This window comes from Ictidomys tridecemlineatus, chromosome 12 (genome assembly GCF_052094955.1).
Source record: "Ictidomys tridecemlineatus isolate mIctTri1 chromosome 12, mIctTri1.hap1, whole genome shotgun sequence".
Lineage (NCBI taxonomy): Eukaryota > Metazoa > Chordata > Mammalia > Rodentia > Sciuridae > Ictidomys > Ictidomys tridecemlineatus.
In genome coordinates, this window is record NC_135488.1 from 60725869 (window position 1) to 60749401 (window position 23533).

Consider the following 23533-nt stretch of genomic DNA (forward strand, 5'->3'; position numbering starts at 1 on the left):
ATGTGTATATGAGAAGAGTATTTGGAACCCATGTAGGACCCAAAGGCCTCTTTATTTTCTAACAATGGTACCAGAAGGCCTCTTTATTATGTATTAGTGAATTATATTACATTTATTTGTATAAGTTTATTAAACGTTGAAAGCATCTGAGAATAAATGTGTATCACTCTATCTATATACATGTGGAAAACTATTTGGTCCCTAAGTGGCACCACTGATCTTAGCAGCTCTTACATTATGTAGCCATAGTAGCGAGAAAACTCCATCTCTCTTTCCCTCTCAAGGAAACCCTGCACTCTCCCCAAAGCAGTGTACTTGGCAGCATTCTCACGCTCTTGTTGAGCCTTCTTCTTCATGGCTTCCCGCTCTGGCCTCTGGTGTCTGGTGATGGGAGTTGATACTACTTGCCCAGGAACATTAGGTTTCCTCCATGGAATTGGTTGTAAGGCAAAGTCTTGGAGGAGATATTGGTTTTGAGGCTTGGGTGGTTGTGACTGGGGCTGGGTCCCAACCCTGGGAACGGGTTGCCAATGAAGAGAAGTACAAGATGATGTTTTGTAGGGTGCAGGCCCAGAAGCAGCAGACCGAGGGGCACTAGGCTGGGTAGAAGCACTCACACCTGACTGAATGGCATGAGTCAAAACGGGGTGAGCTGGCTTGGCAGGACGCATCCAAGATGGGTTGGCAGTAGCTGGTTGGGATGTGTTGACTGCCATGGGTTGAGCTGAGCTAGCAGGGCCAGGCTGGGCAGGGTAAGACCCAGTGGGTCTCCGTGAGGCCAGAGACTGTGGCCTCCTATTGATTGCTGGTCGAGGTGGAGGTTTCTCCTGGGTCAGAAAAGGCAAAGGTACCAATTTTACCTTCCCAGGTGGTGGAGGCTCATCAATGGATGGAGCAGGACCCTCTCCTTCAGCACCGATATCTGGATTCTGGGCTTTGACTTGTGATTTCTCAGGACCCTTAACCACCAGCCATGGTTTCATAGCTGGGCATGTACGGTTGTCTTGGGTACTGCCTGAGTTTCCCAGGGCCCGGGAGGAAGAGAGCCCAGTTTTCTTATCATTCTTCTTCCCCAGTGCGTGGAAAACCTGCACCGACTCCAACATGTGCATGCCGAGACAGCTCCGAGGCTTTTTAAAGGACTCTTGGCAAAGCTCAGGTTGGTTCCTCTTCCGCTTTAGTTTGGGCACCGTTGGCTTGTCTTCTGCCTCGACTTTGTTGCCTGGCTGCTTCCTCTCCTCGGCTTTCTTGGAGTCGTTTGCTCTGGGTCTCTTGGTCTTTTCTTGCTTATGGCCCTTAGCCTTGCTGTTCCTGCTGGATGCAGCTTTCTGAGCTTTGCTCTTACAGTGCTTGGCCGTGTGCACATTGGCCCTATTGCTGTCTGCATCCCTGTGAGCAACTTCTCCTCCTAATGCACACTCTAGGTCCCTTAGCTGCATTTTGGCCTGAGGAGTTCCATGAGGAGACTCTGAGGCTTTATGTTTTCTGTTCCTCACTGGATCACTAGGACCCATTAAGGCACTTGTGATTTCCTGCCCCTGGCTTTTTCTGTTATTGCAGATGTATGAGAATTCTGGAGGCTGTGGCAGACAAAATGTCTGACTTGGAGGTTGCAATCCCAAGGAAGCCTCCATCCCTAGGGAAGTTTCCATCCCTGCAAAGGAATCAAGGACGATGGTAAGTAGGATGCTCCCCCTTCCCAGCTCCACACCTTTCAGGGGAACCACCAACTGTGGAGAAAGCATTTCTATTAGCTCTTTTTAAGGACCACTGACAGATATCTGTTAAGAGTTGCATATTAGTTACAGGTGATCCCTTGAAGTGTTACTTTTGGGCTGGTTCATCACCATGGCAGCATGGGTTTCCGGTAGAGCACTTGTCTCCTCTGTGGGAAACCCAGAAAAACTCTTTCATGAAGTCTCTCGCTCTCATATAGGGGCCTCTCAATTCTCTCCACTCTCCCCAGAATGTAAGAACACTTAACACCATGACCTAGGAGAGGGTGGAGCTGATGCTCATGAGATCAATGTGAATGGTCGGGGGTTTTGGACTCCTGCTTTGGACAGCATCTCTACATACAGAGGTTAAATCCTGCAGTCAATTAAGGGACAATTAAACTGTCACACCCTGATATGTGTTGATGTATTTTTCTAAACCAAAGTAAAATTAGGGAAATGTATTTATAGTGTGGTTGTGTAGCTGGACTGAGTGCAAAAATAGTGAACAGCCGCTTCCTTCCGTGTGCTCCTAGAGGTCTCTTAAATGCATGGGTGGCCATTACGCTGTGCTGCATGCTTGTCTTACAGAGTCTGAAAATGGGGACTGCTGAACAAGATTGTGGTTAAAATCTCAGCACTTGAATTCTAGGGATGTGTGGACCCACAGTTACCAGCTGAAAACTGGACCCTCCTTTCGAATGGTAATCTCATTCCTTCCCCTTTTTGCTGTTTGTACTCACCTTGAAAATGTGTTTTTTCTATGCTTTGAGTGGACACAGAGTAGTAGGTCACAGGTGTAGGGACTGATGGTAGGACATTTGTGGGCTGAACTTCCTTCAGCACTGTCACCATTTCTGGTTGAGGGGCAGTGGCACTACTTCCTGCATATGGCACAGAGCCATAGGATTGCAGGCAGGGGTCATGTTCTCCAGAGAGCAGAGTCCCCAGAGAGTTTTGATCATAGTAGTAGACCTGGCTTCCTTCTTGGTGGGGTAGTGAGAGGCAATGTCCTTGATTTGGAATCTGAGGTAGTGTCACCTGGACGAGCCTACCAGATAGTAGTGGATACCCAGGGATCATGACATTGGCTTTGGAAGTTTTGTCATACTGGAATGTCATAGATAGGGAAGAATCTGCTGTATTCTGGTCAGTGACAGTCATATTAAAGTCCCTGAGTGAGGATGAGCTCTTTTCAGCACTTCCTGGGATATACCACTCAGAAATACTTGGATAGGGGGCAGGTGCCATGGGAGTCTGGTGCTGGCCAGTAACTCCAGACACCATGGCTGTGCTAGCATGTTGATAAAGGTAGGCACTGCCCATGAGTGGCTGGAAGGAGGTGCCACAGGTTGAGGGCAGTAACCATGCTGAAGTGGCAGCTGGAGCAGAGGCTCTGGAGAAGTTGCAGACACTTCCTGTCAGGGAAGCTGCATTGGTCACCACAGGAAGAGACAGCTGCAGAGAATCAGCATTTCCATGTAAAGAAGAATTTTGGAAAAGTTCTGTAGGAAGAAGAGGGTGGTGAAAATATTGATGAGACAGGCAGATTCTTACAATATTTGAGGAACAATATCATCTTAATGTTGTAGTAATCAGGAAGGCCCTCATTCCAATAATCATTGAGAGACCCCAAGTCACTCCATTTAGGATGGCTGCAAGCACTCTTCTGATTCCCTGCCTTTTCTCTCAAATTGGGCACAGAAGTCCCAAGTGGTCTGCTTCACACTTTGTTCTCTAAAAGCATCCTTCTACCTGTCCTACCTTTCCTTTGAGCCTGCCCTAGTATTGACTCATGAATTTGCCCTAGAACTGAAGCATTTTCAAACTCAGAGGAAACCCCAACCTTACCAGTTAGCAAATGAGTACACCAAGGGTCAGGGAAGTGAGATTGACTTGTTCAAAATCAGCAACAGATTATGGAAAGTTTCTCCCTGGCCAGGACTCTTGTTGCAAAGAGCAGAAATCTGGAGATTGAGAAATTTGTTTTCCCCTGTTCATAGAAAATCGTACTGATATCACCACAGTGATCTTTAGTATCTCCTTTTGTTTTTCCAGGTCACGTGATATTTCCTAGAGTTCAGGTTTACCATCCAAATGATAATTTAAGCGTCAATCTTTGCCCTCTTTCAGCCTAACTGCTGATCCTACATGAAAATGACTACCTGAAATTCAGTTTCTCAAGGAATGCTTCTTGAAAGAAATTGAAAGTTTCTGAGCTTCAGGTTACTCATCTTTAGTGTGGTTATAACAATAACAATAGTGATAATTCATCCATAAATAAAAGCGTCATATTACATAAGATTCATGTGAGGGCTGAGGTTATGGCTCAGCATTAGGGGGCTAACGTTAGGGTTAGCACATGTGAGGCCCTGGGTTCAATCCTCAGCACCACGTAAAAATAAATAAAATAAAAGTATTGTCTTGAACTACAACTGATAAATAGATATTACAAAAAGTTTCCTTTGGAGGGAGTTACAGTATGTTCTGGAAAGATAGAAGCAAAAGTCAAAAACAGCTCAGAACTAAAAGGAATGACTACATAATAATGAACATATCGATATGAGCAAAAGTGAATGTATATGAAATTTGCTAAGAAATGACTTCTGTTATCATGCATACAATATTATGAAAGTGAATGTTTCTCTTTGATTTTAGTGAATATTGTTAATCAAAACAAAGCTCATAATTGAAGGTGAGTTTGAATGCATTCTCAAGCAGTACATATAGACAGAGAAACTATACTAAAAATGTGTGTAATTGTAAGTAAAGTGAACACAAATTTGAAGTAAAGTGAACAGAAATTGAAGTAAAGTAAAGAACAGATGGGTAGCCACGTGGAGAAGGGAAAACTAAAGCTAAAACCCTGGATGAATCTGGGCATGCTGTGCTGGGCCTCTGGTCCCAGCACTCGGGAGCCTGAGGCAGTGGGATTGCAGGAAACCAGGAATTGATAGCCACTGTGGGCAATTCAGGAAGATCCTATCTGAGAAAACAAATAAAATATCCTGGAGATATAGCTTGTGTAGCATGCTTGCCTAGCATGCATGAGACCCTGTGTTCAATCCTCAGAACTGGAGAGAAGAGAAGAAAAGAAGAAAGAAAGAATGAATGAGAGGAAGGAAGGGAGGCATAAGGACCAAGGCAGGGAGGGAAGGAGAGAGAAATGGAGGGAGTGAGGGAAAGAAGAAGGGAATGAGGAAAAAAGGAAGGACGAAAGAAATTTTGTACATACTAGAGAAAAAAACAATAAGTGTAAAGTCATTATTGTTCTTGTTTCTCTTCCTCTAGGGATTACCAACACCAAATAAAAGGCATTAATTCCACTAGGTAGATATTTCAATTGATATAAATACATTTTCTGATAATCCTTTTGGTTATTAAAAAAACAGAAAAAATGCTTTAACAAAATCATAGAAGCCTAGTTTATTATCACATTTAGAGAAAAGTCTTGTTTCTAAAGTCTGAGAAAACCATCACAGTATAATAAAATAACAAATTTAAAACAATTTTTGTCTTTTCTTCTGACATTTTCTTCTCCCTTTTATATTAATACACCCCAGCCCCAAACAATTATTTGAAATGTAGACAAAACAAAAAGTCTTCACATAATTATTTAAATAAACTCGGAATTAGAGATGGGAGCTTGAATTTTTATTCTTATATAGTTCTTTCTTTTGGTTCTTAAATTTAGAAATCATCAATGACTATTTCTATATTGTCTTTTTAGGAAAAGAAAACGTTGTAAAGATGGAAAACAGCTTCACCTTGACAGCTTATATCACAGAAAGGAATGTGTCCTTCTGATGCAGGTTTGGACAAAACATTTTTTAGATATCCCTGTAGTTTAAAAATCAGAACAAAATAGGACATGGAAAATGCCATTTCCCCATCTCTGTCTAGAACCACTTTGCTTGGCATGTTTGGAGGAAGAATCATTTCTAAAACATACTTCTAACATGTTCATGTTCAAACTGTCAACATCATCTGTGTTGAAAGAGGTCATAGAAAAAGTGTAACAGCCAAGTGTGACTTTTCGGATAACCTGCTTACCCCAGTGATACCCTAGTTGAAGTCTTAGTTTCCTTGCTGTTCTGTTAAGCTAAACATTCTCTAAACCAGCCTCTGGGACGATTCACTCTATGCTGTCTGTTGGTTTAAATAAGATCTTTGCTTTTCTTCCACATCCATCTTAACCAACCTCTTTTTCATCGAGAACATCATTCTCTTCATCTCTATAATTCTAACATTTTCTTCTCCTTTATTTTTATATTTTCTTCCTCCACCGAGTTCCTGTTGCCGTGTGCTTAAACAGTCACAAACTTGCTTTCCCAAGAACATCTGCCTCCTTACAGCCCTGTCCTCGTGCTCCTCTCTCCCTATTTCTTTTTTCACCTAGGTGAAACAGAAAACTCCCAAATATGTGAATGTCCCTTTTATGAACAGCACTAAATTTGAAATACTGAAGTGGAAATCTTGGTGAAGGGAAACTGTTACAGAGGAAACCTCTTGGTTTCCACCCTGCCTAGGTTTTGTCTCTTTCAGTTGAAACAATACAACCATGAAATCTGATTTCATTCTCTATAAACATGCCCCTCAAGATGCAAGAAAAGTAAGGGACCAGAACATGGGCAATCTGTTATCCTCATGTAGCAAATCAGGAAACAGATTTTGTGAGAGAGTCAGATAGTCCAGTTCTATACCTAGTACATGTCAAATTCCAAATGAAATTAGGTGTCCAGATTTCTAGTTCCATCCTTTCCCCTATTATTCTAAGCCCTTTTGACTCCATTAGTAAATTGAGGCAGGTCAAAGTCTAATGAAAACCTTTAAAAAGTTTCTTTACTCACCTGACATGGTCAGAGAAGAGGTCACATCAATTGTAGATACAAAGGATGAGGAGATCACCCCAGAGGATGTGTGGGTGGCTGAGGCTAGAGAATGCATGTTTCCCAGTATGGGGTTCACTGGTCACTGTTTACTGGCCACTCTAATGACTGGTTACTGGTCACTGGTCACTTGCAATGATTCAAATTTGTTTACAACTACATGGCAAGCCTAAGATTCTAGCAGGTGGCAGTAGGTTTGGTGGGAGAATGATGTCACAAACCTGGCCGTTTAAAGGTATGAAGTAGCCAATAGAGTGGTCAGACTCCGAAGGAGAAGGTGGGATTGGGTGGGGGAAATGACAAGAGAGTTGATTGGGTGGAGAAAGTGACAGGAAAGTTATAATAGAAAGTAAATGGCTCAGTTCTGGTAGGTGAGCCCTGCAGGAGGGACATAATGGGCTGACCCCATGGCTCCCCTCCCCCAGGCTCTTGTGTTAGGGATATCATCTCTGTGTTCCTCTTAAATGTTCATTAAAATATTATGAATATGTTATAAATTATGCTTCACAGTATAAGAGGTAATAGTGATACGTTACTCTATTAACATATGCCGTTAATATCCCTGGAGATGGAAGACATCTAGTTTGAGCAAGTATAGTGGTTGTGGAACCACAGAAGTTGATTTGATTAGTGAAGTTCCTGCAGTATTCAAGGATTCAGAAAGGGGTTAAAAAGTTGTTTTTTTCCCCCCTAGTTGTAGATGGACCCAATACTTTGATTTTATTAATGGGTCAAGCCCAGTGCCTCATGCGTGCTAGGCGAACATTCTACCACTGAGCCACAATCCCAGCCCTAGGGGGAAGTTCCTTGAGTGCATTTTCTGGGGAATGATGTGGCCCAAGATTCTCTTTAGTTTCTCCTTGATTGATCCCTGCTTTCTTTGGCCTGGGCTGGGCCAGTTTAGACTGGTAACTCTCTTCTGCTCTCCTTCCCCCATCCCTCTTCATTGTAGACATTTTTTCATGGACAAGCCTTGAGTCTGCATTCTTGTACACATTGATATTACTTTATCTTAACTAGCAGAAGCAGGGGTCTTTTTTTCTGTGAGTTGATTCTTTGAAAAATGAACTCTGAGCAATAGCAGAAACTCTAGAGAGGTGGAAGACTTAGTTGACTGTAAAATTTCCCTCTCTGGATTTTTGTTGTGCTCCTTTAACTTATAATTTCTTGAGGACAGCTCCTTGGTCATGTAGACTTTCTGCCATCAGCCTCTTTCATATGTGAGAGGCACTGAGGATCCTTTCTCTCTTCTTATGTAAGAGGATCCAGTGTGGCAGTTACTGTGACTTCCTCCCCCATGCAAACAGCCACTATAGAATCTTGGGCTTCTCACATTCTTTGTCTTGCATGTTTGGGTGGAAGGCCAGGAGAAAAGTTAGAACATTAAGAGAACATAACAAAGTATGGATAACAAAGAAAAGAGAGGTTAACATGGACTTTTAAATTTTAACTTTTTGTTAGAAACAAGTTAACTCATTGAGGTCTCATTTTGTCTTAATCAAAGAGGCAATTAATTTTTTTATTATTATTATTATTATTATTATTATTATTATTATTATTATTATTATTATATTTGCTGGGGGGACGGGTCCTTGGAATTTAAACCAGGGACACTTTCCCATTACCTCACATCCCCAGCCCTTTTTATTTTTCTTTAGAGACAGGGTCTCACTATGTTGCTTAGGGCCTGATGGATTTGTGTAGACATTCAAAGAGAGGCTTGTGGAAAAAGCATTGTGGTTATGCTGTGCACCCAAGGAAGAGGTGTGTCTGTTCAGCCCAACTTCATCTAAATTGCTTTTGCCTTTGATCCCCTGGAGAGTGTTAGTTTCACCACTTTCTCTTGTAATGCGATAAAGTCAGTCAGGACTGAATTGGTAATAATATATATATGAGTACTGAGCTGGTTTGGGGGAGTACAACTATGGGATTTAATCATTTTCCTTGGTGGTAACCTTTTTTTTGTGTGTGTGTGTGTGTGGTGGTGGTGGGGGTTTACCAGGGATTGAACTCTACCACTGAGCCACATCACCATCCCTATTTTATGTTTTATTAGAGACCTGGTCTCACTGAGTTGCTTAGCACCTTGCCATTGCTGATGTGTGCTTTGAACTTGCAATCTTCCTGCCTCAGTCTCCCAAGCTGCTGGGATTATAGGCATGTGTCACCCCACCCAGAAATGTGTTAAGTTGTTTTTTTTAAAAAATATTCTGTTAGTTGTCAATGGACCTTTATTTAATTTTTGGACTTCCTTAGAGACAGTGAGTAGATAGTGTGATTCACAACGTCAAGAATCCACAGGAGTAGTTGTCCTCATTTCCGTATCAGAGGATTTGTCGCTGATATACAGGAATGCATTTGATTTATGCATGTTGATTTTATACCCTGACACTTTTCTGAATTCATTTATTAGCTCTAATAGTTTCTTTGTAGACTCTTTTGGGTCTGTTAGGTATATAATCATGTCATCAGCAAATAGTGATAATTTAAGTTCTTCTTTTCCTATTTTTATGCCTTTAATTTCTTTCGTCTGTCTAATTGCTCTGGCCAGTGTTTCGAGAACTATGTTGAACAGAAGTGGTGAGAGAGGGCATCCCTGTCTTGTTCCAGATCTTAGAGGGAATGCGTTCAATTCTTTGATATAAGGGGAGTAACTAAAGACAGAGTAGGGAGGAAGAGCAGGAGAAGAAGATTAACATTAAATAGGGATGAGAGGGGGGAGGGAAATGGAGAGAGAAGGGAATCTGCAGGGAAAGGGAAGGTGATCCTCAGGGTTTTATAAAATTACATACAAGAGGAAGTAAGGGGTAAGGAAGAAGTACACAAGTGGAATAAATGTTTTACAGTAGAGGAGGTCGAGAGAGAAGAGGGGAGGGGAGGGGAGGGGTGGGGGGATAGTAGATAATAGGTTAGAGAGCAGAATTCATCAGACACTAGAATGGCAATGTGTAAATCAATGGAAATGTAACTGATGTAACCAATGTGATTCAGCAATCTGTATACGGGGTAATAATGGAAGTTCATAACCATTCTGAATCAAATTGTGAAACATGATATATTAAGAAAGATGTAATGTTTTGAAAGACCAACAGTAAAAAAATTAAGAGTTAAAAAAAAAAAAGAATCCACAGGAAGTCAAGCGCATATATAGAAAAAATTGCTCATAAATAAAGGTAAATATTGCATTTACAGGCCTATTTTTCCCATCTCTTACACTGCTAATTATGGAATATAATTTTTTTTTTTTGCTGGTTGTGTGTGGGATAATTTTTAGCCAAGAGGGATTGTGAAATGTTTGGTCGTATAAAGATATGGCTCAGACAGAGTATGTCAACTTTTTCAGGGTATATATATTTTTATTTTTATCTCAGTTGCATACCTCAGATAGCTTACTTCTATAATACTGGCATGTAATGTGAGACTAAGAACATACAGTGAGTATGTGTAAGCCCGATCATTTCTTATGTTCTCTTAGAAATCAAGGGTATCCCCAGCTACTATAGGTTAAGGAGATGGAGATGATGGATGCAGACCTGATGAATTCAGCAAAGCCTTTATTCACCTATGGAGTCAGGCATCAGATGGGCAGACTTTCTGGTCAGAAATGGCTGCTGGTCTGAGTTTATATAGGTTACACACTGGGAGGTAACTTACCCATTGAAGACTTTAACGGGACGTGGGCATTCAGGAAAAAGGTTGCAAAAACTAGAAATTTGTTTTTATTGGCAGTGTTTTCATAGGGCAAAAATGGAGGGTGCATTGTCCCATCCCTGAGAATGGATATATTGGGAAAGGACCAATTCTTGCCCTTTTCCAGGGATGTCTTGTCACTGAGTGATGTTTGCTTCCTTCCCAGGGATTTTTATGTCACTGGGAAAAAAAGTATTGGGAAAGGATCAATGTTATCAATGTTCTGCTTTTCCCTCCCTCCCTCTTCCTAGGCCACACTGTTTTTGGGTTGTCATTTGCCTATCTTTTATTCCAGACTCTGAAAAGTCATAATGAATAGTGGCAATGATTTTGGATCTGGTTGCTTCTTGGGGAGAAATGGTGAAGTAGGAGGACCCCATCTCTCAGAGTTCTGGAAAAGAACATGGGTGCTCTTGAGGTTGAGGCTTTAGAAGAGTATATGTGGCAGTAGACTTGGGGCTCAGGCACAGTCCTCCTTTTGTGGTTTCAGAAATTTGGACTGTATTCTGGAGAGGGCTTGAGGCAGACAGGTCACCTCATTAAGAAAATGTTTTTTGTACACAATTAAGAATAGGGAGAAGAAAGGCTATTATATTAAAGGTGAAGATTAACAGATTTGTTAGTTCTAGGAAAACAATTTTAGCAGGTCCTATCATCGGGGAGCCTATTTCTCTTAATCAAGGCCATTGCATCCCATTCAAACTCAGGGTGCACTTTCCATGATCTGAGGAGTTCGGGTCCTTTGGAGCATTGCAAGCATGATTAATGTTGGAACCATATTTTCCTGATGGTTTAATCATTTCCAACCTGCTTGAAAGACTGTGCATAACTAGAATAGAAATGAACTGTATAGTTACAGCTAGTAGCCCAGGTATATGTGTAGAAAAGTATTTCAAAGAGTTGAGGGAAGAAATCCCCTTAGCTAAACTGGCCCAACTTTCTTATCAAAAGTGGATGTTTTTGCATTTTCTATGGCAGAACCTGAGATTGTAATTTTAATTTAAACAAGTATTGATATGAAAAAGATCAAGTCCATTAGGTGATTACATACATTTTGCCATTGTGTCTCAGTGTCATCATATGGATCTCTAGTGACACAAAATTGGGTGATATTACAATGACCCTGAAGTTACTGAGCCCATTGTAAATGTTGTACTTATTCTCCTAGTCAAATAATAGAATCTTTTAGTTGTTGCATTTTGTTTGAATTATCTGGATCCATATGTTCTTGAGTTTGCCAGGTCTTGGTAACCTTCTTATGGAATTGTTGAAGGTAATGGACCTGCTGATGCAATGTCTCCGCTACAGTCAAACCAACAGTCCCAGCTCTCAGCCACCAGATGAGCCATTTAGCGTGGTGTTTCAGGTGCCTCAGTAGTTCCTAGGTGGATGGTACTTAAGGGGCCTCCTGCCTGGTACTTTTAATTTTACAAGGAGCCTTTTGAGAGTCATTATAGTTGGTGCTGAACTTTGCCATAGAGTTCAAATGTTGTTGTAGCACACACTTTACACATTTAACATAATATAGATTTTTGTGAGGCATCACAAAATTTGAATGGATATTTGAATGGGTCTGGACCCTAAAACATAGGGATTTAATACACATACTGTGAAGGTACAATTTCTTATGAAAGGAAATGTTACGATAGATAACATTTTTCAATTTATTATATTGAGAATTACCCTTCCAGATCTCCAAAGTCTCCTCAGTCAGACCTATTTTCCATATTGTGTCCTGAATTAGCAGAAAATCCATTCTCATGGCAGCTGATAATTCTCCCTTAGACCAGTATCTAGTGATGTTGGAATGGAAAACAGCTCTATCAACCAGATGTTCTAAATTGTCTCTATAAGGTAATTTTCATCCCAAAGCTCTAGATTCAGCATCAGTCAGTTCCCCAGGAGAACCCCAATCTATAACTTGTTTTCCTACAACAGAAAGATTCGATGATAGGGTTATCACCTTCAGACCATTGTAAAACTTTTGGTGAATGATTTCTGTGCCAATGGTAAGAGGATATGGGTCTGCTTAATGAGAAATTAACATTAACTCCCTGGCCTGCAGGTGAGCCTCTGCCAGTGAGGAAAATCAGCCTGGCCTCTTGATCCTGTTATTTTGGGATATATGTAAGCCGAGTTTCGAGGCTCAGTGTGGTAACAATATGAGTATCTGAGAGAAACACAAAGAGGGGGTCAGGAGGACAGTCCTGAATAATTGAACAAAGATTGTTGGGAAGACCTGGTAGTCAAGAAATGACCAGGCAAGAAGGCCTTGGAATTAAGATAGATTGAAGGGGGAAGATCCAACCATGTTACTGGGTGAGCAGTGACAGGCTGTAGAATGTGGGCCCTATAAGCCTCTGTGTTTCTAGCCATGCTGGCAGTTGTGCATATTATGAAGACCAGTATGAGGAACATGCTAATAGGGATAATGGATTGACCTGTTTTTCCTCAATTGCCCCCAGTTATCTCTCTTAACCTATCCCCATGGCCTGGGGTTTGTCTTCCAGGCTCAAGACATTAACATTTTTGCCTGTAGAGAGAGGATTCTCACTGAATACGTCAGGCGCTTCTTGTCTCTGCTGTTTCTGGTCTGGTGTGGCAGTTTATGAAGTTAAAGAAGATATGTGGAGAGCACAAAGAGAGGAAATAAATTTGGGTGGGGGTCAGGACAATGAATGTTCCTTGAAGGCAGGAACATTCTCCTGTTCTAATGTTTGAAGAGTTGAAAGATGAAGGGGGAGTAAGTATGATGAATTTAATTTCACTCTTGTGTGCTATTAAGAAAAGGAAGTAGAGGCTGGGGTTGTGGGTCCACATGTTAGGCACTAGGTTCCATCCTCAGCACCCCATATAAATAAACAAATAAAATACAGGTATTGTGCCCAGTATAACTAAAAAAAAAATATTTTAAAAAGGTAGAAGGCTATCTGAGACAGAAACCCTAAGAGTTCTAGGAATGAGGTTCAGCGGTTTCCTCAAGAATGGCTGGGAGGTAAGTCATGTGTAGTCCAGTGAGGCCTGTGAGAACAGAATGATTAGTGGCATTAGCAGGAACAGATTTGAAATTGCTTAAATGTATCTGGGATGGGTGGCCTTGTATTTTAGCTGTGGTGGGTGTGGTCAGAATCACCTGAAAAGGGCCTTTTTTGAGATTCTGTGAATCTGAAGAGGACAGGTTTAGTGAATTCTTCAGGCATCATTGGAGGGAGCGCATATCAGGGTAAGATAATAGGACGTTAGTTTCATCAGGGAGAAACTGGAGATTTGTGGACATAGAGGCTTGTGAAGATGAGCGTGGTGGTGAGAGAGAGCAGCCTGCTTCTCTAGCCAGTCCCCTGTATTATTTTCTAAGGAAATATATCCCTTGCCAGTCTGATGTCCTGTACAGTGCAACGCTGCCATCCTGTAGAATAAAGGAGCAGCTTCAAGCAGATGTCTTATGTAATTAGCATTAAGAATTCGTTACTTAGGAAGAAAACCTCTTTCCCTGCAGATTAGGATGGTAGAATGAATGACGTTATAAATATATTTGGAATCAGTAAAAATATTGAATGATTTTTTTTAATCAAATCTCCAGTGAGAGCAGCAAGTTCAGCCTGTTGAGATGTGGTGCCTGAGGGGTGGGGAGCAGCCTCAATTAAATGGGTGAGGACAAAAGAAGAATCTGCTGTATTCTTTCCTTGAAGTACAGCATGGCCTGCAATGTATGGGGACTGTTAGCATAAAAGGACCAGGCTGGGTACAAACTTCATGGATCAGCACAGTTTTTATGCAGGAACAGAGTGCTGCCTCTTGTGAACCTTCTTCTCTGGTGGAAAATGAGCCATGGGCCCAATGGGGAATCAATGCTTATATAGGTTACAGAGAGGTGACTTAATAATGAGTACTCGGGAAACAGGTTTGGGAGAATTTCAAAATTTGTTTTTACTGTACAATGTTTTTACTTGGAGAAGAATGGAGGGTCTGTGGTCAGCATTCAGTGTTTAACTCTTTCCCTGCAGAGTCCCATTGTAGTGTTCCTGGGAAAAGATTTATTTGGGAAAGGATCAATGCTCTGGCTTCCTTTCTAGGGGTTTTCCTGTCACTGGGAAAGAATGCAGTAGGAAATGATCAATGCCATCAACATGCTGCTTTCTACTTTACCCCCTCTTGCCAGGGCACATTATTTTGCAGTTTGTCCTTTTCCATATTCAACAGCGACTCTTTGTGGGAGCTTCCAATTATGAACCAGTCTGGGGAGTCAGGGAGTGGCTGATCAGTTACATGTAAAAAGGGGTTCTTTAAGAAATCAAGGGTGGGGCTGGGATTGTGGCTCAGAGGTAGAGTGCTCAGGTCACAAGGGCAGGGCCCTGGGTTGGATCCTCAGCATCAAATAAAAATAAATAAATGAAATAGAGATATTGTGTCCATCTATGAATAAGAAATAAATATTTAGAAAAATGGAGGGTTTCAGGATACGAGTGAGAAATCACATGGGCAGTTTTTTTTTTTTTGGAGGGGGAAAGATTGGCAGGGTTTAATGGGGAGTCTTGCTGCTAGGTAGTTAGGGGATCCAGGTGTTGTGCATGAAGTCATTGGACTCTGGTTGGGGGAAGGTTGAGGCAATGGAGAGAAATGAGCAACAACTGAGAAGTTTTGAAAGGGAGTGTGTGGTAAGAATAGTAAAAGTTTGACATAATCCAAATTTTCTGGCCTCCAGAATCAATAGTGCTGCAGTCTCTAAAACCTTGAGGCATTAGGGCCAGCCTTGATAAACCAAGTCTAATTGTTTGGATAAGAATGCAATGGGGTGGGGGATTTTCCCTGACTTGGGGTAAAGAAGACCCAAGGACTCCTTTGTCTTCTTTGCCAGAGTGGAGTGACAGGAAGAAAGGCTTATTAGGGATAGGTTAATAAAGAGTGAAGGATGCCAGAAGAGAATTCTGGAGAGTAGAAAGGGTGGGAGAAAAGGAATGGGGAGATGGAAGAAGATCTAAAAGATTTCCTTTTGAGGCTGCACAAAAGAGTTTGGCTATTAGAGAGAATTTGGGTATCCAGATGTGAAAATACTGAAAAAGGCCTAAGAGGAAAAGCCTATCTCTTTTATTAGAAGGTAGGGGAATGTTCTTTAAGGCCTGGAGTCATTCTGAGGGTATTGTATGGGAGTTGGGGGGTCAGTAGAATACCTAACTATTGCACCTGAGGGGAGCAGAGCAGGGTCTTAGATTGAGAGACCTGGTACTCTAGGAGGCCAGGGCATTAAGTAAGGTGTTGGTGATGTTTGGAGAATTTGGGGGATGGACTACCAAGCAGGAGATCGTCTACATGTTGTATGAGATGGCTGGGGGATAAATTTAAGGTGGGCATGTCTTGTTGGAGAGCCTGGCCCATTTAGTGGGGGCTATTTCGTATGCCCTGTGAGAGAACAGCCCAGGTGAACTGCTAAGACAAATTAGTGCCTGGGTCAGTCCAGGTAAAGGCATAAGTGAGCATGAGGCAGGATGGAGGGGAAGAGTGAACAAGGTAGCTTTCAGGTGGAGCACTGAGAAATGTGTGGTGGAGGCTGGGAGATGAGATAAGGGCCCAGACTGGTTACTGCAGGATACGTGGGAACACTTGCCTCATTGATTTTCCTGACCTTGTGTACTAGCCAGAATTGGTCATTGGGTTTCTTTACTCTGAGTATGGGGAAGGTGTGAGGAAAGTTGGTTGGTATGAGGAGATGGACATGTCATAAATGGGAGATGATTGATGTGCTTTAAAGCTCTGAGAGTCAGGGGGTTAATGGATATTGGGGAAGGGAACATAGTGAGTGGTATCTTTTAGTTGGATATGAACAGGGGAGTGGTGTTTAGCTATTTTAGTTGAAAAGTATTGCAGACTGTGGGGTTGATTCCAATGGGCAAAGAACAATCAGGACACTTAGGGGGCTCAGGGACTAGATCTGGTCCAGAATGTATTAAGAAGATGGTTGTAGAGTTTAAAGGGGGGATGATGATTGAGGCTTCTATTTTGTGGAGCAGATACTGTCCCAGTAGGGAACATGGCAACTAGGCATAAGTATAAAAGAATGGATGATGAGAAGGATTGAATCGTGCAAAAAATGGGAGTGTCCTTAGTGGATATGTAGGGGTTCCTGAGAGTCCCACAATGGGGGTATTTGCCTCAAAAAGTGGGCCCATGGCACTGAATCAAAAGTGAAAGTCTTGCCCCAGTGTCAATCAAAAAGGAAACTGCATGGCTGTTCAGCCACCTTGTAACCTGGGGCTCCTCAGATGTACAACCTGAGGTGGTAGGGGCAGTGGAGCCTGGGCCCCTTCATTCTAGAAACTGATTGAATGGGACAAGGGAAGCAGGTAGCTGCACCAAGGTGTCCTTGCCTGGGGACAATTCACCTTCCAGTGTCCCCATTGCCCACAGTTGGGACAGGGCTTCGTGGGAGGCTTTAGGTTAAGTCAAGATTTTCCCCAATGTCCGGTCCACCCACATCGGAATCAGGGATCAGGAGGTATATTATGTGGGACCACGAGTGGCAGGGATGCTTTTTTTTTTCTTTCTTTCTTTTTTATTTTTCGGTGTCGGGGATTCAACCCAGGGCTTTGTGCATGCGAGGCAGGCACTCTATCAACTTTATCCCCAGCCTGGCAGGGGCATTTTTAGGGCTCTGGATGGCTGAGGCCAGGAGTTGATATTTAGTTTAAAGACATTTATATTTATCTCTCTTGTTTCTGGCTTTGTCTTCCCTATTGTTAAAAATCCTTGAAAGTAGTCTCTAGAAGCTGCTGTAGTGGGGTCTCGGGGCCCTTTTCTGACTTTCTAAGTGTTTTATGGATATCAGGTGCAGACCCACTAATAAAGTTAAAATGGAGAAAGAGAGTGCCACCAGGAGTATCCGGGTCTAGGTTGGTATATTTGGTAACAGCCTCAGTAAGCCAGGCCAAAAAGAGGGAGGGATTTTATCAGGTCCCTGGATAATTTCCTTTACCCTTTTCCAATTAACCCAGGTATGAGAATTTTTTTTCATGCCCAAGGAGGCAAGTAATCATGTGCTGGAGTCTGATGACCCAGTGTCTTGAGGCTGATATGTCCGATCAGGTTCAGCTGTAGGGATGGTAGTAGCCCTTGCTGCAGGATGCGTAAGGGAACTTTGGGCATGGAGGAGATTGGCATGGTTTAGCCACTGTAAACTATGAGCATGTACATAAGGAGTCAGGGTGGAAGGCTGGATGTAATAAACCTCTGCCCAAGTAAGGTGGTGAGCCTGAGTCAGATGCATGAACTCCTTCCTGTATTTAGTAGGGTTTTCAGAAAATGAGCCTTATCTGGCTCTGTTTGTGACAAAGGTGTCATAGAAAACGTGACATGAACTTTGACCATCCCTTCAGCCCCTGTTACCCCTCTGAGAGGGAAAGTCGAAGGACTTTGGATTCTGTAGAGGAGGTGATGGTATTGGGAAGGTAGAGTGTGAGTGTGCGATTTGAGGGGTGCGGTTAGTTGGGGAGTAGTGGGACTTTGAGGAGAGGAGTCTGATGTGGGGCCATGAGACCCCAGAAAATCTGTAAGGCTTGCGTTCATCTGCTACTTCTTGATCAGTGAATGAGGAGGAGAGGTGTGAGTCTGTGTGGATTGATTGTGAAGCAGAGTAGGGCTGACTGAAAGAGGGATTTGAGCTGAGGAAAAGGAAAGCTTAGAGATAAGCTATTTTAAGCCCTTTGCCATTCCTCCATTGATGGAGGTATCTTGTGAAATCCTGGAGAATTTCTTTATCAGAGGTCCTGTTACTTGGGCCATTCATGCAAATTTAAAATAATTTACATTATGGCTATACTTGAGAGCAGAGACTAATGAGGCATTCCATATAGAGGTTTGAGAGTAAATATTCTTAAAATCACTATCCTAGTGGGGAGTCCTGGGGAATAACTGTGTAGTTCACATATTGGAGAGGTTTGGTTGAGGTGATGGTTTGAGATGAGGGAGTCCCCTGAAATCTCATGTCACTGGACTGGACTGATACACTGGAAAAGAGGAGAATGTCCTCACTCCCGTCTCAGTGGTGCGGAACACCAGGGTCCTGGCTAGTCAAAAGGTGGTGTCCCTGGGCAGGGTATCTCTCTGCTGGGGACTGGATGGGACCTTACCTCTCTGTAGTAGGAGAAAGCCAGTGTTGGCTCTGGGAGCAAAATGGCAAAGAAGTCTCTGATGTGGAGGGCTGTAGGGTGTTGGGGAGTGGAGGGATTGGGAAAAGGATGACAAGGGTGAGGGGAGGGGATCAGAAAGAAGATGCCTTCAAAGCCAATAGACAATCTGATGCAGATCCTTGCCCTGTTGACATAACATAAGGCCACAAGAACCTAGCCCAGGTTCACGTTATTTTGGGGTCACATGCTGTCATTGAGAGTCAAAATGGAGTTAGAGGGCCTGAAGGGTCTCTTTCTATACGGTGGGGAGGGAGGTAGAGGTACAGTCAGTTTAAAGATTCAGCCGTAACTACATGAGCTGTAGCTTGGGGATTCCCTGACCTCAAAGGGCCAAAGGAGTGACAGGTGTTCAAGGGTCACTTCCTAGGTCTCATGGGTCATTTCATGTGACTGAGAAAAGGAAAAGATTGTGGGCGGGGTTGGAGGGATGGGGACACCTGCAGACCTCATGAATTCAGCAAAGCCTTTATTCAGCTGTGGAGTCGGGCATTACTTAGAAAATGGCCACCCATTACAGGAGCAGTCTTGATTGATGTAGGTTACACTCTGGGAGGTGACTTGCCTTTGAAGACTTTAATAGGAAATGGACATTCAGGAAAATGTTTGCAAAAATTACAATTTTTTTTAATAAGCAATGTTTTTACAGGGCAATAACGGAGCGTCTATTGCACTGCCACTGAGAAAGGATATATTGGGAAAGGATCAATGCTTGCCCTTTCCAGGGATTGTCCTATCACTGGGTAATTTTCGCTTCCTGCCTAGAGATTGTCTTGTCACTAGTAAAGGATGTATTGGGAAAGATCAATGTTCTTAATGTTCTTCCTTCTTCCCCCCATCTTCTTCAAAGGCCACACTGTTTTGGAATTTTGTCATTTCCATATCATTCAAAAGCAATAGGCTTAAAACCAGGAGGAATGTGGTGTATTGTTAGCTTTCTCTTACTGTAACAAACACCTGAGATAATCACCCTATAAAAGAGCAAAGATTTCTTTGTTTCAAAGCTTTGGATGTTTCAGTCCATAGTCAGTTGGCAAGGCAGCACTTAATGAATGGGAGTTCATGAACAAGCTGCTTACCTTAGGACCTGGATGAAGAGAAAGAGAAGCATGGGGAAGAGAAGGTATTGGGCCTAGTGTCCCCTTCAATACTGGAAACCCTCAAACCTCAATGACCAGAAGATATCCTACTAGGCACCCCGCCCTTTTTTCCGGTACTGGCGATTATGAGTTATCACCAGTTTCTCTTTTAAAATCTTATTTTTGAGATATTGTTTTTCTCAGGTGCTCAGGCCAGTCTGGATCCTGAGATCATTATGCTCAGCCTCCCAGGTAGCTGGGATTTTAGACATACAACATTGTGCCTGGTTAAGGCCCCATCTCTTAAAGGTTCCACCATTTCCCAGTAGTGCCAAGCTGGAGACTAAACCTCTATGGGACATTCTAGATCCAACGTTATAGCATGTGGTAAGATCATTATTGAGAGCAATATAATTTATACATACTGAAATATGCAGGTTCAACTGCTGTTTGCCTCTCCTGTTTCCAAGCTTCATAAAAATTTGTTTTCATCATTCCATCTCGCTTGCAGTCTCAGCATCATCATACCCTCTAAAACTAGTCTGAAGTGTGGTCGGAAGAATTTAAGGAGTCTAGGTCCAACACTCTGGACCTTAGCATTAAGTCCTCCCCTGACCTAAACCCTCACTTTTTATACTGAGGTTATTGTCCCAAGGGCATCCCCATCCTTACATTTGTACTGATCAGAAAGACTGGGACTCATATTGGTTCACCTTACAATACTATCTGTCATTGAGGTCCTTCCACATTCTCCTCTCAGTTTTATTAAAGATTGGAAACCCTCACGCATCCATATGGTACATAGGTCTTATCCAGAACTGTCACATTTTATTAGTGTCTACTACTTCATAGTTGCTTTAAATATTCCTTACTCCTATCTCTATTTTCCTCTCCATGTATTAGGTATCTGGTAAAAATACCCCAAATCCTCCAGTGACCTCCCATGAGGCTTGGAATTAGAATTCATACTCTTTTTTGCAGTACTGGGGATTATGAGTTATCCTAGTTTGCAGAGTGATTCAGCCACTGTGGCCCCTCTGACCTCATCTCCCATTTTCTTTCTTCCTTGCTACTCTCCAGCCACACCATCAGAACATCTGCAGTTCCACTCCAGACCTTTGCCCAGCTGATTACTCTCATGAGGTGCTTTAGTAGTGCTCTTCACTTGGCTGGTTTCATCTTATCATTCATGTCACCTCCTCACAGAGAACTTCTCTGTCTATCCATTCTAAGGAGGTACCCAGTTACCCTGTATCAGTTGGTCTTGTTTCAGTTTTCTTGATAGTCCTTATCTCTCTCTCTGATATGCTTTGGGTTTATTGTCTTTCATTTCATAATAGAATATGATGTCCAGAAAGACAGGAGATTTTCTGACTTGCTTACAGCTCCCTTCTCAGCACCTATGTTCTTTTGTGACCCCAGTGGATATTCAATACATATTCCTGGTCGTTCACATATATATATGATATAAATGTTGTCTCACTGTGCCTAAAATCAATTTTATGGAAGGCCTAGCTAAGTTTGGTGATAATCAAGATACACAATGAGAAACCAACTGGTAGGTTCTTGAGTCCAAGTCTTCTGCACAAGGCAGTCAGAGGCAGAAGCATAATGCCTCAAGGCTAGATGCCTTCATTAGCTATCATGGTCATGAGTCCATGTTAGCCAATGGATCTACAATGAAAAATACAGTTCCTGTTGTTTTGTGGCTTCCATCAATGAGGGTTCAGAGCTCTCATAAGGACAAATAACTTTAAAGTTGAGGAAATTCCTCCGGAGATTGCTAGGTGAGTTGCATGTATTGCAATCCTACAGCAGCCTTGTGGAACAATGCTAGGGAATGGGGATTCTCTGAAAGCAGAAATGGAATGAAATTGTTGAAGAATTGTTCATCCTGGTAATATGTTTGCTGTGAATCCATTGGGAATATAAAATGATAGAAGTTGAAAAGTAAATACTTGGGAAGAGAAAGATGGGACGATGTGGTTCAAATATAAGAAAGTGTCTCAAATGCATTGGAATTTTTAAGCTGTACATTATTGTAGCATGCAAATTATGTCTTTTTACTTGGAGTTGGAATTACTTGATGAAGTTGTCCCTTAAGAAGATAACGGCATGTGACTTCATGACCAGTATGATTTTATAACATGTCCTCTCAGAAAAATGAGAAATGATATCTCTTCTCTGTGTGATATGTCAAAGTGCAAAAATGCATTCTACTGTCATGAATAACTAAAAAATTTAAAAAAAAAAAGAAAGCTACTTAAAAACCATAACATGGAGATTAATCTGTGCTTTGGAGCGCCACCTATAGTTTCTTTAAAGACTGTATCTCCTGTCATCAAGAAAAATGACAGGTTTGGAAAACATATTCTTATGCATGCCTGGAAAGATCTCTAATATGTGTGTCTGTTAGAATTAATAATTAAATGTGTACATAAGTAATCAGTTGTATTTTAGACATATTTTGTTCCTTTGTTTCTGGCTAGTTAGCAATGAATTATACAATTTATTTTCAAAAAATTCTAAATCTTTATTTTATGTAACAGTTCCCATCTCAAGGTTGAGAATGTCAAAAGGAGTGAAATGACATAAGAAACTTTAGGTCCTTTGGTGCACTTCAGGTTAAGGATTTATGATTTTATATTTAGTTTACACAATTATTTTACAAAGTGGCTTATAAGCAGACTATATAGCTTTTTTGTATTTCTAATTATTAACTTTTAAAAAAAATTATTTCTTCTTTTTAGTTATATGTGATAGCAGAATGTAATTTTGGGGCTGGGTAGAAGAAACTGAACTTAGTGTCACTTGACCACTTAGCCACATCCCCATCCCATTGTTGTACTTTATTTAGAGACAGAGTCTCACTGAGTTGCTTAGCATCTCTCCATTGCTGAGTCTATCTTTGAATCGTGATCCTCTTGTCTCAGCCTCTTGAGTCACTGGGATTACATGCGTGTGCTAGTGACATATATACATGGATCATAACTTCCCATTCTTGTGGTTGTATGTGAAGTGGAGTTACACTGGTTTTGTATTCACATATGAAAATAGAAAATTTCTGTCTGATTCATTCTACTGTCTGCTATTCCTACCTTCTTCCATCCCTTCATTCCTCTTTATCTAATCCAATGAACTTGTATTCTTCCCTCTCCCAACGGGCATTGTGTTTGGGGATCTGCATATCAGAGAGAACATTTGGCCTTTGGTTTGGGGAGATTGGCTTACTTCACTTAGCATGATAGTCTCCAGTTCCATCCATTTACTGGCCTATGCCATAATTTCATTCTTTTTCATGGCTGAGTTATATGCCATTGTGAGTTATATGGCCCTATATACAACACTTTCTTTACCCCTTCATTTTTTAAAGGGCACCTAGGTTGGTTGCATAACTTAGTTATTGTGAATTGAACTTCTATAAACATTGATGTAGCCATGACACTATAGTGTGCTGATATTAGATCCTTTGGATATATGCCAAGGACTGAGATAACACTATAACTTTCTTTGAGGCAGAAAGAATTGCATGCCACTCTACTTATACTCCTTCAAAAAGTTCTTTTATTCAGGCATTCAACAAACATGTCTTGATTACCTCTATGTTCTAGACACTGTTTAAGAAATGGGGTGCATGGAAGTGAATTGGAGTTGGAATTACTTGATGAAGTTGTCCCTTAAGAAGAAGGCATGTGACTGCATGACCAATATGATTTTATAACATGTACACTCAGAAAGTTGAGAAATTATGTCTCATCTATGTATGATATATCAAAATTTTCTTACCTTCGAGTATGTTACATTTTAATGATGGCAAGGGAGTGATGGAGAGTATAAGCCATTAAGATAACAAAGAAGTAAATTACATAATGTACTTGAAGTTCAGAGCACTACAGGAGAAGTGGGCTGTAGTGAAGGGAATCAGACACAAGTAATGGAGAAAAAATATGAGGTGATGGCAGTTTCAAATAGAATAGTCAGAG

At 41.7% G+C, this 23533-nt stretch overlaps 1 pseudogene; it reads right to left on the bottom strand.

The window, feature by feature from the left end:
* Positions 1 to 230: 230 nt before the first annotated feature.
* Positions 231 to 6662, bottom strand: LOC144368959 (uncharacterized protein C2orf78 pseudogene; annotated as a pseudogene).
* Between the last annotated feature and the right edge of the window lie 16871 nt (positions 6663 to 23533).